Genomic DNA, 13720 nt, shown 5'->3' with positions numbered 1-13720 from the left:
ATCTACCACGGCGGTGGCGGCGAACTTGGGCGGCTAAACAGACTGCTGGGGAGGCAAGGGAAGAACCAACTCAAAGAGTTGTGTGCTTCTAAACACATCTGTAATTTAGACCTGTGCGTGTTTGCTGCTTTGAAGCAGCTTCTAAAAATGCCGTTTAAAGGTGGTTTCAGTTCTCCTGAACATACAGAGGACATTCGCAGTTAAATACTCCAGTTTATACAAAGTCCTTCACAACCAAAATCCCATCTCAAGGTGCACACTGGACTTCCAGACCTCTTGCTTCCTCTATTTATCCAGCCAAACACATGCATAGCATTGCTTCCATATAAATGGTATAAATGAATGATTGAATAAATGAGTATTATAAAAGGTATAAATGAACTATAGAGTTTGTCACACTGTTTTAATTAAATAAATAAACAAACCCAACCAACAACGAAGGCAGGGCACAAAGAGAGAGTTACCCTCTAGGTTGTCTAAGGCCTGTTATAACAGCTCCCTAATCCTGCCTCTGGTCCTCCCTAATCCCTTCACCACTCTAATTAAACCATCAAACATGAAAAAACAGAAAGCAAATAGAAAAAAAAAATGGAAAACCAGAAAAACAGAACGCAAATAGAAACCAAGGAGCTCCTTGAACATGGAGCACAGTTTCCAATGGCGGCGTTTGTCACGTCGATAGACTTTGGTGTCTAAGACAGCACAGACGCAACCAAAGCTTCTCCTGAGGCTGGGCATTTATTAGATCTCCCCGTAGATTTTCTGGTGCCTTGTGCGTGAATTTGCTTTGTCACTTTTCCCCACTATCGGGCCACATACAAAAAGTCCTCTTCCTTCAACCTGTGGCTATTCTCATGGCACCTGAAGGAATTTAATCACCTCCGAGTCGTCTGCTTCCCTTACCAGACCTCCCAAGTTATCAGAGGAAATGTTCAAACAGAGCAGAACGGCATACGCTTCGGTTCCACGCGAGGCCAGGTCTTAAAAAGAAAGGGTTAAACCCTAATTAATATTTTAAGCCTAACTCTTGCTTCTAAGTGATTGGTGTCACGAAAACTAAACTCCCCGCAGAATTGCTCTGCTTTCCCTTCCACCGGGGCTCTGCAATTTCTCGGATGAAATTAGGTTAGAGATGTTTACGAGGCTCACGAAGGAAGAGCATCCTCAGCAAAGAGTCAATCCGCCGATCTCCTCGCTGCCCTTCTACCCCTGTCCCCCAGCTGCCCTGCCTGCCTGGTCCTCCTCTGTGGACTCGTTTACCGGGTTCCCCCGCATCGCTGTCAAAGGCCGGCTTTTCCCCGAACACGAGTAACCAAGCCCCAGCTCCTAGTTCACAGATCTGCTCGTAGCACATCTTCTAGATCATGAGCATCCCGGGAACGGGGGCAGTTTCTCCTGGGAAGTCCCCACAGTGTGTCACGTGCACCATCTTACCCTAGCAATCACCAGCAAACATAACATCTGAAGCAAAAGGATACGCTTTGAACTCCTTCAGAAAAGCAAATATTGCAGAGATGACAAATGACTCTTAGTGTCTAACTGAACAGGCAAGGAGAAGTAGTTCTTATTACAAAACTCGGTGTGCCTCGTGAAAAATAAGCCTTCAGCTATCGCTAATTTTCTCCTGTGCCATTATTTGAGAGCGGAGAAGGAAGGAACCATTAGGAATTGTTTACACTGTGAAAAAGCGAGCACAAATAAGCGGGAACAATGATGATAATGAGCAAGAGGCTGATAATCATCAGGCAACCGCTAGCATAAAATCTGCGGCAACAAAGACTAATTTGGCGGTGAAGCAGCACAGGCGATTGCCACCACTCGCACAGGTATGTACTCGGGCAGGCCATGCTTTTTGTTTTAATTGCAACAGCCCCTGCTGAAAATAAACGCTTCTGTGCGCATTACGCTCCCTAACCACCTCCAAAACCCACAAAAATCCAGCCCGAGCACCAGGCGCAAGCTTTAGGAGCGGCTCCCATGGCGAGTCTTGCCGAGAGGTGCAAGCCATCGGCCTGCTCCAGAGGCACCGGCGAGGCACAACGCTTTCCTCTACACCCTCACGCACGTTCGGTTTTGCCGCGTTATCTCCACCGCGAATCTAGTAACCCATGATATAGTACTGGCTTCCCAAAATCTGACGTTGGTTAAATGGTCGGACTTAACAGTTTGTGCAGCTGTCAATTTTTTAAATTACCGCTTGCTAAAAAAGTTGAAAAATAATCCCAATTTGTCATTTACCCGATAATACAGGTTCATTGCTAGCCCTAACGCCTTACTGGGCCAGGCAGAATGATAATCTCAATGATTTGTAACGTCTCTCAATTTTCATTTTTCATGCCAGCCACGGAAGACGATAGGTGAACAGATTCAAGCGAGCGCTCTGAACAACGGGGAAGAGGTAAAAAAGAAAAAAAAATCCTCAATCCCATCCCCGTGTTGCCTTACCGCTTTGCTAAAGTGTTGAGAATTAGAGGCCCGTTTCCACCTTCACCTGTCAAAACTCAAAAAAAAAAAAAAAGCATCCGTTATTTAGAGCAGAATTTGCCGTAGGGTTGGAAGAGAAGGCGTCTCAACAACGAAGCGTGCAAGACTGTCCACAACCGGTAGGAGCTCCGGCTCTGACCCACGCCACCTCTAATAAAACGATCAGTAACATCTACCGCTTTGTAGACATCTCCAGTTGCTACTGGGTTTGTACAGACATAATTAATCTCTAGTTTGGGGTGAGGAAAAGCACACACTATCACACTTTCGAAGCTGCCACATCTTGAACCTTGGCCTACAGGGAGTATCAGTATCAGCAATATCAGAAATATCAGAAAACGGAGAACTTCGCAGGGAAAACATCTTTTAAAACACAATTTACAGTGAAGACATCAGTATGTCATTACATGCGTATACAATATTCAGGAAAAAGGCAGCTTTTTTTGGTTAAACTAAGGAGCTTGAGATGTATCTCACCATTTTCATTCATCTAAGGACTCTCGGAAATCTTTTTTTTTTTTTAAAGCTCAGATGTCCAACTGTGGAAAATGTATAGATATTCCCAGGCAGCTGGATATTTGCAGGTTTTAAAAATATTTCTGCAGCAGGTCACCTTTAACAGCTTCACGTTTGCCCAGAGCCATTAGTTATAGCACACGCTGCTACAGAAAGGAAATGACGGCACTATCAGACACACCACTGTGGGCAAAAGTTTGCTTTTTAATGGCAAGCATTAGCCAGTTTTGATGGAAACTCAGTCTAGCCCAGAAGCGATGTTCTTCTTACATAGCTGTTAACGTGATGATTTCGAAGGCAGAAGGAAACTCTACAGAGATGGAGGGAAATCTTATCCACAAACACACCGGAGGCAAATATCAACATTATACCAACAGTATTCTTTTTCACGAGCATGGTTATGGAAGGTTTATATAAAAACTTAGCCTATGGTTTACATTTCAATTATTTATTTTCAGACTTTTCTATGGAGAATAGATGACTAGAGTTGGGTGCTACAGAAACGACGCTATACCAGCATCTGCTCACAAATATAACAACATGGGAGCTCCAAGCATAAAATCCAAGCGATACTGCAAGCCCTATATATATTTTTTTCCCCATCAGCCTGTATGAAATGGGTGAAGATGAGTGTGCATGTCAGGGAAATCAAGTGATACCTGTGATCGAGTTTATGAAACTTCCAATACGTTCATAGGGCTGCTGAAGTCCTGCACAACAGGCAAATCCTTGAGTCTTTGGAATAAATCATTTCTGAGTTCTGCCAAGGGTGCTCAGGGCTTACGAAAAACCCGCCGATATTTTTACTGCAAAGCTAACATTACGTATATTTTAATAGAGAAATGTTCTTTTGAGCTTGTAGATAGGGTAACTTCGTAAAGTTCTGGCCCATTGCTTTCACAACTTTATTGCTTCTAGTTGTAAAGGACTCTTGCTCGTCGAGCCCAATCCCTGTATTTCGTACTAGACTCTAATTATAAAACCTAGCATGAAAAAGCCAGAGATACAGACCCTTTAACAAGCTTAGGCAAAAAAATCAAAGGCCCACAAAGGGCTAAATCAAAAGCTGGCTCGCGCCAACTCTATTCTTTGTGCAGTCAACCAAGACTAATTAATGCTTTTAATGTCAGTTTACCCCTTTTGGCACTATAAATCAGAACACGCCGCTTTTATGAGTTAACAAAAGAATCTGTGAAAGGTGCAGCTTATTAAGCAACCTCGCAAATTCAAACGCGCTTAATCAAAAGCAGGTATATTTAGCGGCATTGTGCGCGGCGTGCAGCATTATCCGCCGGCTGTACACAGGGAACATTCATTTATCACTGCAAACAAGGCTGGCGCACCAGGAGGAGGTGGTGAACGATACATCGGAGAGCAAGGCCACCGCTGCCAGCACGGCTGTTGTGCGGGGCGGCGCTGGAGGAAGGCATGCAAGAACGTACCGCGTGCAAGAACGTACCGCGTGCTTCACTGCGGTCTCGGCCCCGCCGCAAAGACGGCGGGAACCGGGAGCGCCGTCGCGCTTCTTCTGCGAGAAGAGGAAATGGGTGCTCGAGGAGATCTCCGATTCTCATCCGCTTGGCAAGGCCCGCAAGTGTTTTCTCCGTAGCCCGCAGCGTTCATTTTGATGCGGTGTTTGTAGAGTTCTGATTTGGGGACTTTGTTGCTTCCTCTCCCCAGAAAATCTACACCTCCATTTTTGTTTTGTTTTGTTTTTTTAATTCGCGACTCAAAAGCAGTAAAATGATACTGTTTTGCTCTCCGTACAGCAGCCAATTGGGATTTTTCCATTTGCAAGTCAGATGGACATCAGCCTGGCCTCCAAGAGAAGCCGCTGTCACAGCACTACACCACGATACACACGTGGTGAACCCCAGCCCCAAAAGAAGTCAAGGCCACAAAGCTTTCCTTTTTTTTAAGAACAGATATAGATATGATTCACTTCCTAGGCTCAAAGAAAGAAAAGAAATCCTAAACTCATCTTTCTGTCTGAGTAGGCAGACACAAAATTATTTGGGTACACTCTCCTCCTAACTCACGGCAGTAGCTGCAGCGCACTTGAGCTTGCCTTGTAGGCTCGTAGATCAAAAGCAGAAAGCCAGTCCAGAGCATCTCGAAAACGCTGTGTCAAAGATCCCCTCCGTTTCTCAGGGCCATAAATCTCATTAAAGCCTTCTTTTGTTTTTAAATCGGGCTTTGACATTTGATTTTTTTTTCCCCTAGTTATGGGAAATGTCATCTTTCTAACGATGTCTCACTCTCTATTCCTCTAACAATTACCGCGTGTCAGCAGCGCTCAGCCATAAAGCAGCACAAAGCCACTTTGTCAATCCAGCAGTTCCACTACGCCACAAACTAATCATCACGGGACGTTTGGGCTGCTGTTTGCACCCTGACATTCGATTACAGCGCATTACGGCGGCACCGCATCCATCATCTACCGCAGACAACCAAAGGACACCTCAGGTTTCATCTGCATAGCTGAAGCGCATACGGGAAGCGACCAAGGCCAGCTTGGAGACCCAAAGTCATAATTTATGTTTGCACGATTAGCCAGTGCCTCTGATTGCCACCATATACTGAGGCAAAAATAGTAAAAGAGAATTTTTTAAGGGGTTAGACAAAACAGAACACTTAGGATGATCTTTAGTGATCGCCAATCTTCATAAATTCGCCACCTTCTAGGGTACAGGAAGACGTGTCCCTACTTAATACATCTTAGCATATTTAGGTCCATAATGGAGGGGAGGTTCATTTCCTTCCACTGATACCTCCAGTATTGTTCACAAAAGAACAAATCTCTTTTCAGGAAGTGAAAATTCCCATAAAGCAAGAATGGGCAAAGTAGTTACAGATCCCAGAGCCTTTCCAAACCTATAGTATTTCCGATTACTGGCCCCAGAGAGAGGGAAGGAGGAGAACCCAACCAAAATCCAAAGTCTTGAAGGGTTTAGAACTGCTGCAGTTTGGATAGCTTCAAGAGAGCCTTACTACTCCATGATTTTCAGAGCTCCTGAAAGGATGCAGGAGATGAAGCTTAAGAGAATGGAGACTGTCTATATCTTCACTACGGTCCAACATAGGGCTGTTCCTTCCAAAACACAGCAAGAGGTTGCTGTGAATCTCATTAAAACTAAAAAGGACAATAGAGAACGAAAAAAAATACGTTGGAGGGTTCTGCTCTTGAGGCAGCTATTCCTGCTCATAGTAAGAGCATCCTAACAAAGCGCCCTAGCACGTCTCACACTCATCCCTAGGATTCAGCGACGTGGTAGAGAACATGGCTCTCTGACCTGTCCTCACAAACCAAATCGATGCACCCCACACGCAACAGCAAGCTATTCTTCAGCCAAACCCATCCAGAAGGTGACCTCAAGCTACAAGTCCCAGCTATTCTTTCGTCAGCTACTGACTTCAGTTCTTAGAACGTAAGTGTGAAACTTCTCTTTGATAAAGAGCTCTGAAGCAACAGGCAATACTCCTTAATGCTCCACCTACTTACCCACTACGACAAGGTACACAGAGTCACTTTTCTGTCCATGTTTTCCAAGTCATGACGAGCAGCGTGCTCCTAATTCAGAGGGGTTCTCACTGATGCAGCTGTGCGTCATGGACCACATGCAAACACATGACAATAACCCACAACACGTCCAGACTAGACAAGAGGCCACATTTTAAAACATCAACCATCCTCTAACATGACCCATTTCCCTCCTCTAAACATGGCAAAAAGGAAACAAGGGAATGTGAATCCTTCTGTCCTTGATGTCAACATCATTAGAAGCCACCAGGAACAAGTGATAGATATTTCACTTCACGTTTCAAATTATTATAAGAAATTTAAAAAGATCCTGGGACTCACATAGCTTAGATCTACAGAAATCATCTTCCACATGATGTGTTCTCCAAAAGGAAACTCATCTTCCAAAACAGAGCCGGCAATTTAAGAAAACTTAGGATCGGCAAACAAAGGATTTGCTCATGCGGTAAAGAAATAGCAAAGTGAAGCAGTCTTTAACAGCAGAGAAGTATCCATCACCTGCTAGCAAGATCCTTTATTTCAACCTGGGATTTGGTGCATTCCAAACCCAATGAAGACCCAAGTGGACCCCACAAAATGGACATAAATGGTCATAAGACTAAAAATCATCAGTTTTCCGTGTGCTCTGAGGTTAAGGGAGCAAATAAATGAAATCAAAGCACAGTTAGCCACATGCCAAATTCCATTCACACACACCGCATAAAAAGCAGCCTAATGTAAAAGCTCATTTAAAAATATTTACATCAAACCAAACTGTTACACAGATAAAAGAGCTATTTTTAGATATACATGGGTTTTCCACACACACAGTGATTAACTGTTTAATTACTGGAATCCCACTTAGGATGGTGGGGGCAGAAGGAGAGGGAAGGAAGGCACCTGCGCAGAAAGCAACCTTAGTAAACTAAGTTAACAGATCAGGCACATCTGTGTTCAAGAATTTAATTCAGTTTCTTCTTCTGTCTTTTGATATCTGCAAACACTATTTACCACCATCGGTCTAAAACTAGAAGGGTGAGGTTCAGTTCAAGATAAAGACACACAGAAGTAAATGTCTGCAGTGGCTGGAGATCCTTGTTGGTGCAGTCGACAGAACCTGGACAGCCAGATCGGCTTGAAGGAGACAACTAGTGGCTAATCGGCCATACTTCTCTGGGCCCCATCAGGCCCATTCACGAGATCTCCACCTACTGTGCTGGGAGCTCAGAAACCCAGCACACACAGAGCTTAAGTTCAGTTTCTCAATCAAAATCCCACCTAAATGCTCCCAACTCTCATCATATTTAGCCCCTGGGACAAGAAGCTCTCAATCTCATGCAAGCACTTAACAACATATTCTCATTTTTAAAAAAATCGTCTTCCAGATTTTCCATCAATGCCACTCTCATTTCTCCAACATCTTATCAATTCAGCCTCCACATTTACTTTTTCTTTACCTCTCTTCTACCACAGGAGAAGCATCAAGGTTCCTTTCTTTCCCCTTTATCCTTCTTTCTAGCAGGTTATTCAACAGAAAGGGGAAGAGGGAGATGGAAAGGGGCCCATTGCTGGTGCTCAAAGGCTGGCAAAAGCAACGAGGAAGCAAAGCTTTTCTGAAATGCTAGGCACTTTCCGCCCCCTGTCCCACCTGAGACACATGGGGTTGAGTTGCTGAGGGTGGGAAGAGGAAGAAACGACAGTCTGTTTTTGTTCTGTACCCAAAGAGACAGCAGAACGGACATCTAATCAGAGCAGGCTTTTCCCAAGGCAGGGCTGGAGCACTTCTTCTTGCTAAATATCTGGACGGTGAAGGTTCACAGCACATGTAAGTGTTGGATCCAAGCATCACGCAGTGGATCCAAGAGTGGAGAGGACCCATCAGCACTGGTGCCGTCTGCCTGCATCTGTTTTTCAGCAAATCTGACTTGAGCGGGAGCAGAACGCTCAGTATGTATCCTGGCAGCTGACTTTTAAAGTCTGCATTACTAAGAGATCAGCAAAACACACAAAGGGGGGGAAAAATGGATCAACCCCATTTTCTCCATGCACAAGAACAGCTGTATTGGCTCAGACCGATGCTCCAGCTATTCTGGTGTCTTCTCTCCAAAAATGACCAAATGACAATCTAGGGAAATGACCATTGAAATGACCAAATGACCAATCTAGGGAAAAATTTAAATACAGGGCAAGCACACAGCGACACTTGCCCAGCGTACTTTCCAGCCTGTAACAGTGTGCAGCTCAGGGATTTCCTGCAGAGCTACGTTTGTATTTAATAGCTAGCAATATATCGTGTTATGCTACTACTATAACACATTAGATTTTCTTATGCATAAATGCCTTGAGGTCTTGACCGGTTCAGGTCTCCATAATGCTAGGCACTATATAAAAAAAAAGAAATGTTTAAGACAGAACCTGCCCCAAACAATTTACAGACAACATTACACTGCAAAGCTTATGTTTAAAAAAAAAAAGTTTCTAGCTTTCTATTACAAAAGGCTGCAACACAACCTACTAGAAAACTGCCTACAGGCGAATGACAGAAGTTTATACCAGGAATCACTCCTTTGCCAACCCACTGATTTTGACCCAGCTAGTAAACACAAGCAGCATTGTCTTAAGTATCGTATGAAGACCGATAAACACTCAAAAAATCCCTGTAACTCTTGTCTTTCTTTATAAGAGCAGCACTGACCTACTACATATTCTATTTCAGCTTGCTGACTACCTTGGATTTATTAACTTTATAAATGAACATGATAAAATGCGCTAGACATACAGTGTTGCCGGAGTTTCAGCTTAAGCATTTCTTGACTGTTTTAAATGCAATGCAATGCCGTATTAACGTTCGTTAAATATAAATAATAGTCAGATCCATACTAGATGCCAACGCTTTTTAAACTGCGCTTGGAGTCTCCACGACACAGTTGCGCTTCCCCTCACCCTCCGTCCCCAAAACGTTTGAGACTGTAGAGGGAATAGGAAAAAAAAAGTTGTTTGGAGGAGAATCTGAAATAAATTGCTACAACTTGAGGGCAAGCGTAAAACACGAGTTGATACCTCTTGTATATGAAGGTCCTTCCGATGGGGCTGATCCAGACAGTAATCTGCCTATGGCTGCAGGGCAGGTCGAGTCCTCACAGCATTCCACAATTCTGCAACTGCGGCAAAAAGAGAGAGAAAGAGGGAGAAGGGTGAGGCTCCACGCGCAAATCTGTCACAGCATCGCTCTTCCCAGCCAGAGGTGCTCTCTATCTCCACCACGGACGAAGGCGGAACGGGCACATGTAAAAAGTGCAGTCTAAAAAGGAGGAGGAGGAATGGAGAGAGAGTATGAGGAGAAAAGGGGGGAAGGAGTCCCAGAGCCGGCAGCAAAACCGGCACTCGCAAAAGGAACGGCACGATGCAAGTGGTCCGACGCTCCGTTTCCTACTTGCTCCCGTTACACAAATAGATATGCATCATTACTGCACCTCTTGCCCTAAAATACGCCTTCCCCTGAAAACATGCTGCTTCTTTCCATCATCGCAGGTAGAGGAAGAAACACACGTTTTCTCACCATTTGCACCTTCAAATCAAGATTCTGCAGTTACATGCTGCAGCTCAACGGCTTTGGGCAGAGCGCTTGCATGGCATTTCTTGCACAAAGCCTACACAAACCTGAAGTCTGTGCTTTCCCTATGTTCTGTTGAACAAAATAGAATAGAAATTGCACAGAATAGAATAGAAGAAGCATCGTAAGCAGCTGGAGTCAGAACTAGGATCTTCTCCGATTTCAAAAGGAAAAAAATAAGGGACTTCAATCGTTTATTTAAATGCTTTTTAACCAGCTATTTGTCAGGACCTCGGGACAAGCAGGTTTTAGCCCAAGTTTTACATCGCATTCTCACACCCTCCCTTCTTAGCTGACGGGAAAAAAAAAAAAAAAAAGTCAGAGAACTGAAGCTCAAATATCCCAAAATAAAGTACAGTGCAAAAAAAAAAACCCCTACAAGCAGCTCCACGTGCTTTATGCATTATACAGAGGAACAGAAAACCTACTGTTCACAAACCGGCTCTTTTACCAGGACCCATGTTCCTCGTAACGGTTGTTTATTTTAATCAACCCAGTACCTAAAGGTTCACGTTAAATACTTTTTCATTACTGCTAACCGCTGATCCGGTATTAGTTTACATTCGCTCAAAACACAGTCTCGGGGAGAAAACAGGTCCTAGAACATATCAACGCGAGTCGAACAAGGGAGAATTTCTTCGCAACTGCCAAGCCGTCCCACCTTTAACCACGGCACTGCGGCTTCCCGGCTCAGCCGGTCTCCCTGACAAGAGGCCCCCCAACAGCCGCAAAAGGAAACGGCACGAAGTTGGAAATGAAAAAAAAAAAAAAGATACAACTTCGCTTTTACTGGAGTTTCTGGAGTCACCTGCAACATGAAAATCCAACCATACCACCTTAGACGGCATCTTTGGAAGGAACTCAAAAAACCCGCTGCTGGAACTCAAACAGCCAAATAATCTGAACGCTGTTGGTACCAAAAAGAGCGGGCGCACCCAGTAAAACAGTTTAATAGATCCATCTACTCTAGGAGTGCTTTACTTCTATATTTTCGTTTTATAATAAGCATACTTGCTGCTTGGAAGTTAGTCATGTTTTTATGCTTTTTGTCTTGCCTTCCTGGTTCCCCCTTTGGAAGCCATAAGGAACTCTGAAATATAAATAAACAATCTCTCGGAGAGAGATAAATGCACTAGCGAATTCCAGCAGAAACGACGACTTGACAAATCTCATCACATCAAGCTCTGCAGTAGCGCATTCGTCTCTCCTGGAGCACATTTTGTACTCGGAGTAGCCTCAGCGCTTCAGGAGGTACCAAATATAACACGGCCCCATTTTAACTTCCTTCCAGGAATACACACAGTCATTTTTCAAGAAGACGTGGGCTGTAGTTTAAGCTTCCAAAAGCTTCGGTAACATTGCTGAAAATTAAACAAATGACTCCTTTTGCAGCAAGAAAGGAGCAGAAGAAGGCCAGGTCCAAGCAAGTGGGGAGAAAACCACCTCCATCGAGCCTTCAGGTCTTCCTCCAAGCACAAGCAATTTCCCGAAAAGCACGCTTTGCTCGCTACGCCGTGCTCCGTGTGCAATCCTGGGGTCAACGATCCTTCTTTCCACTGATGTGACACCTAGAAGCTATGGTTCTTTGTCATCACTATTCCACTGAGCAGAGATGGCTTGATAGCCAAATTTGCCTGAAGGCCAAGTTTCGGAACATTTCTGCATCTTTGCTTTTGCACGGCCAAAGAGGTCAAAGAAGGGTTTTCAGACGCTACCTCCCTTTAGCAGTAGAACAGTATTGCCATAACCTTTCGTGCAGGAGGACTATCAGAAAGTTCACTTTTTTGCTCATCTCTAGCTGGTAAGGAGTCAGAGAGGAGCACCGCAGCCGCCTCCCATTAACCTTATCGGTGGGATCTTTCTGCAGCTCTAACAGCAGCAAGACCTCCTTGCATAGTACTGCCACACAGACACCGAGCAGAATCACCCTTTTGGGGTTTTTTTTTTGCATGACTGAGGGATACCAGAAGTCAAAACAGTTGGGTTCACAATAACTGCATTCTGCTCCCGCTGAGAGCAGCTCTGAGGAGCTGCCCAGAGATGGAGGCTATCATTGCCTTCATTCATCACTCAAAACCCAGCCAGAAATGGTCAGAATTTAAGATAAATAGCTCTGAGGAGCACCAGCACAGAAGAAGTCGAGGTGCATATGGATTTCTCTCTTACGCTCAGCACGTGCAACGGTGCAAGGCAGAAATGTAATTAAAGGCGTTCCGAACTCATTGCTATGCTCTGTGTTGCATACTGTATCTCACCAGCTCCGACCCCTTCTCCTGTTGGGAGCCTCAGACCACCACGCCATCTAAACACAGGAACTGCTGTAAACACACATACACGCACAAACTTCATACCGACGTGCACAGACACACCGTCAGTCCCAATCACGGGCTACAGGCAGAAGTATAAAGATATTTATTAGAAAGTTAGCAAAACAAGCTATATTTTAAAGGGGGGAAAATGACAGCCGAGGAGTTACTACTTTGGTGAATTGGGGAAAAATAGCGCAATATTGGCAAGCTCTGCTAGCACAACCGCGTTCATCAAGAGCGCGATCTCGGACTAACACAGCTACGCCCTCGAAAGCCCGCCGGGACGGCGCGCCGGGACGGCCCTGCCAGAGAGAAAAACTTGCTCAGCTGGAGATTAACAAAAACCAAACAAAACCAAAGGGAATTAACTAATTTTAGCAAGGTATCTAATGCATCTAGTGCGGGTATTAAATCAAAACACGGCATTTTTAATTGCCAGTCCAAAAACGCTGCGCGAAGTATCACAAGCCTTGCAGTACACACCTGAAGAAACTATGCGCCACTCCCCGAAGAGCCGGTCGGGGCTTTCGTTTCAAGCTCCCGAGAAGCAAAAGGATTAGTTATCCGGCCCACAAATCCCTGGCAAGGAAACGCTTTCCCTGCTTCCTCGGGGAAGAGCGCCAGGGAAGGAGCAGAGGGTTCTCCTCCTCCTCCCAGCTCCCGTTCTCGCCTGGTTGTCTCCAAGTCTACGGGAGGCTCCTCGTTCCACCTGTCGAAAGAATTAAGACATGGAAAATAGTGGGGAACGCCGGTTTCCCGAGGCAGGTTTGGGTTTCCCCTCCCACCGTCGAGGGCGGCCGCTCGCCGGCTCGGTTTCGGCGCCGGCGTGGGGACCACCATCGCCGCGCGGTGCCACGGGGAGCCAAACGGCGACGCCGCGTCGGCAAGTCCGGGCGAGGCGAGCTGGAATTTGTGTGCTCACAGCCAAGCGGTATCAGGACGGTAACTTGATGCCTTAAAGGGCGCGAGAGGCATGCGTGGTGTCGTCGGGGATTTTTTGCCTTGTTGCGGGTTGTTTTTTCTTTTAAAGGCAGAGCACAGGACGTTGCTAAGCCTCCTCCCCTCCGCAGCCCGCACGGATTTTTGTTCCCCTTGCGCGTACGCTAGATTTTTCCACCTACAAGCGGAAACCCATCTTGGTGTAGAGTCGAGGCTCTTCGGGGTCCCGCTTACTACTTCCAGCTCCCAGCCAACCCCTGCCGACTCCTCCTTTTCCAGAGCCAAAGTCGCACCAACTTGCTGAATACGCTCGTTAACTTCGGCGAGACATACCTTTTG

The 13720-nt window shown here is 45.3% G+C and overlaps 1 protein-coding gene across 1 annotated transcript in view; it reads right to left on the bottom strand.

Annotated features, from left to right (window-relative positions):
* Positions 1–9664, bottom strand: part of FAM168A (family with sequence similarity 168 member A) — a 123069-nt gene extending 113405 nt beyond the window's left edge. Inside the window, exon 1 of the mRNA XM_067308618.1 lies at positions 9581–9664. The gene's annotated coding sequence lies outside the window, so the exon portion shown is untranslated. The remainder of the gene's footprint in view (positions 1–9580) is intronic.
* Positions 9665–13720: the final 4056 nt, after the last annotated feature.

The sequence above is a fragment of the Apteryx mantelli genome, chromosome 1, assembly GCF_036417845.1.
Source record: "Apteryx mantelli isolate bAptMan1 chromosome 1, bAptMan1.hap1, whole genome shotgun sequence".
NCBI classification, from domain to species: Eukaryota; Metazoa; Chordata; class Aves; order Apterygiformes; family Apterygidae; genus Apteryx; species Apteryx mantelli.
Note: the sequence above shows the minus strand (reverse complement) of the source record. Positions and strands in the feature narration are given on the sequence as shown.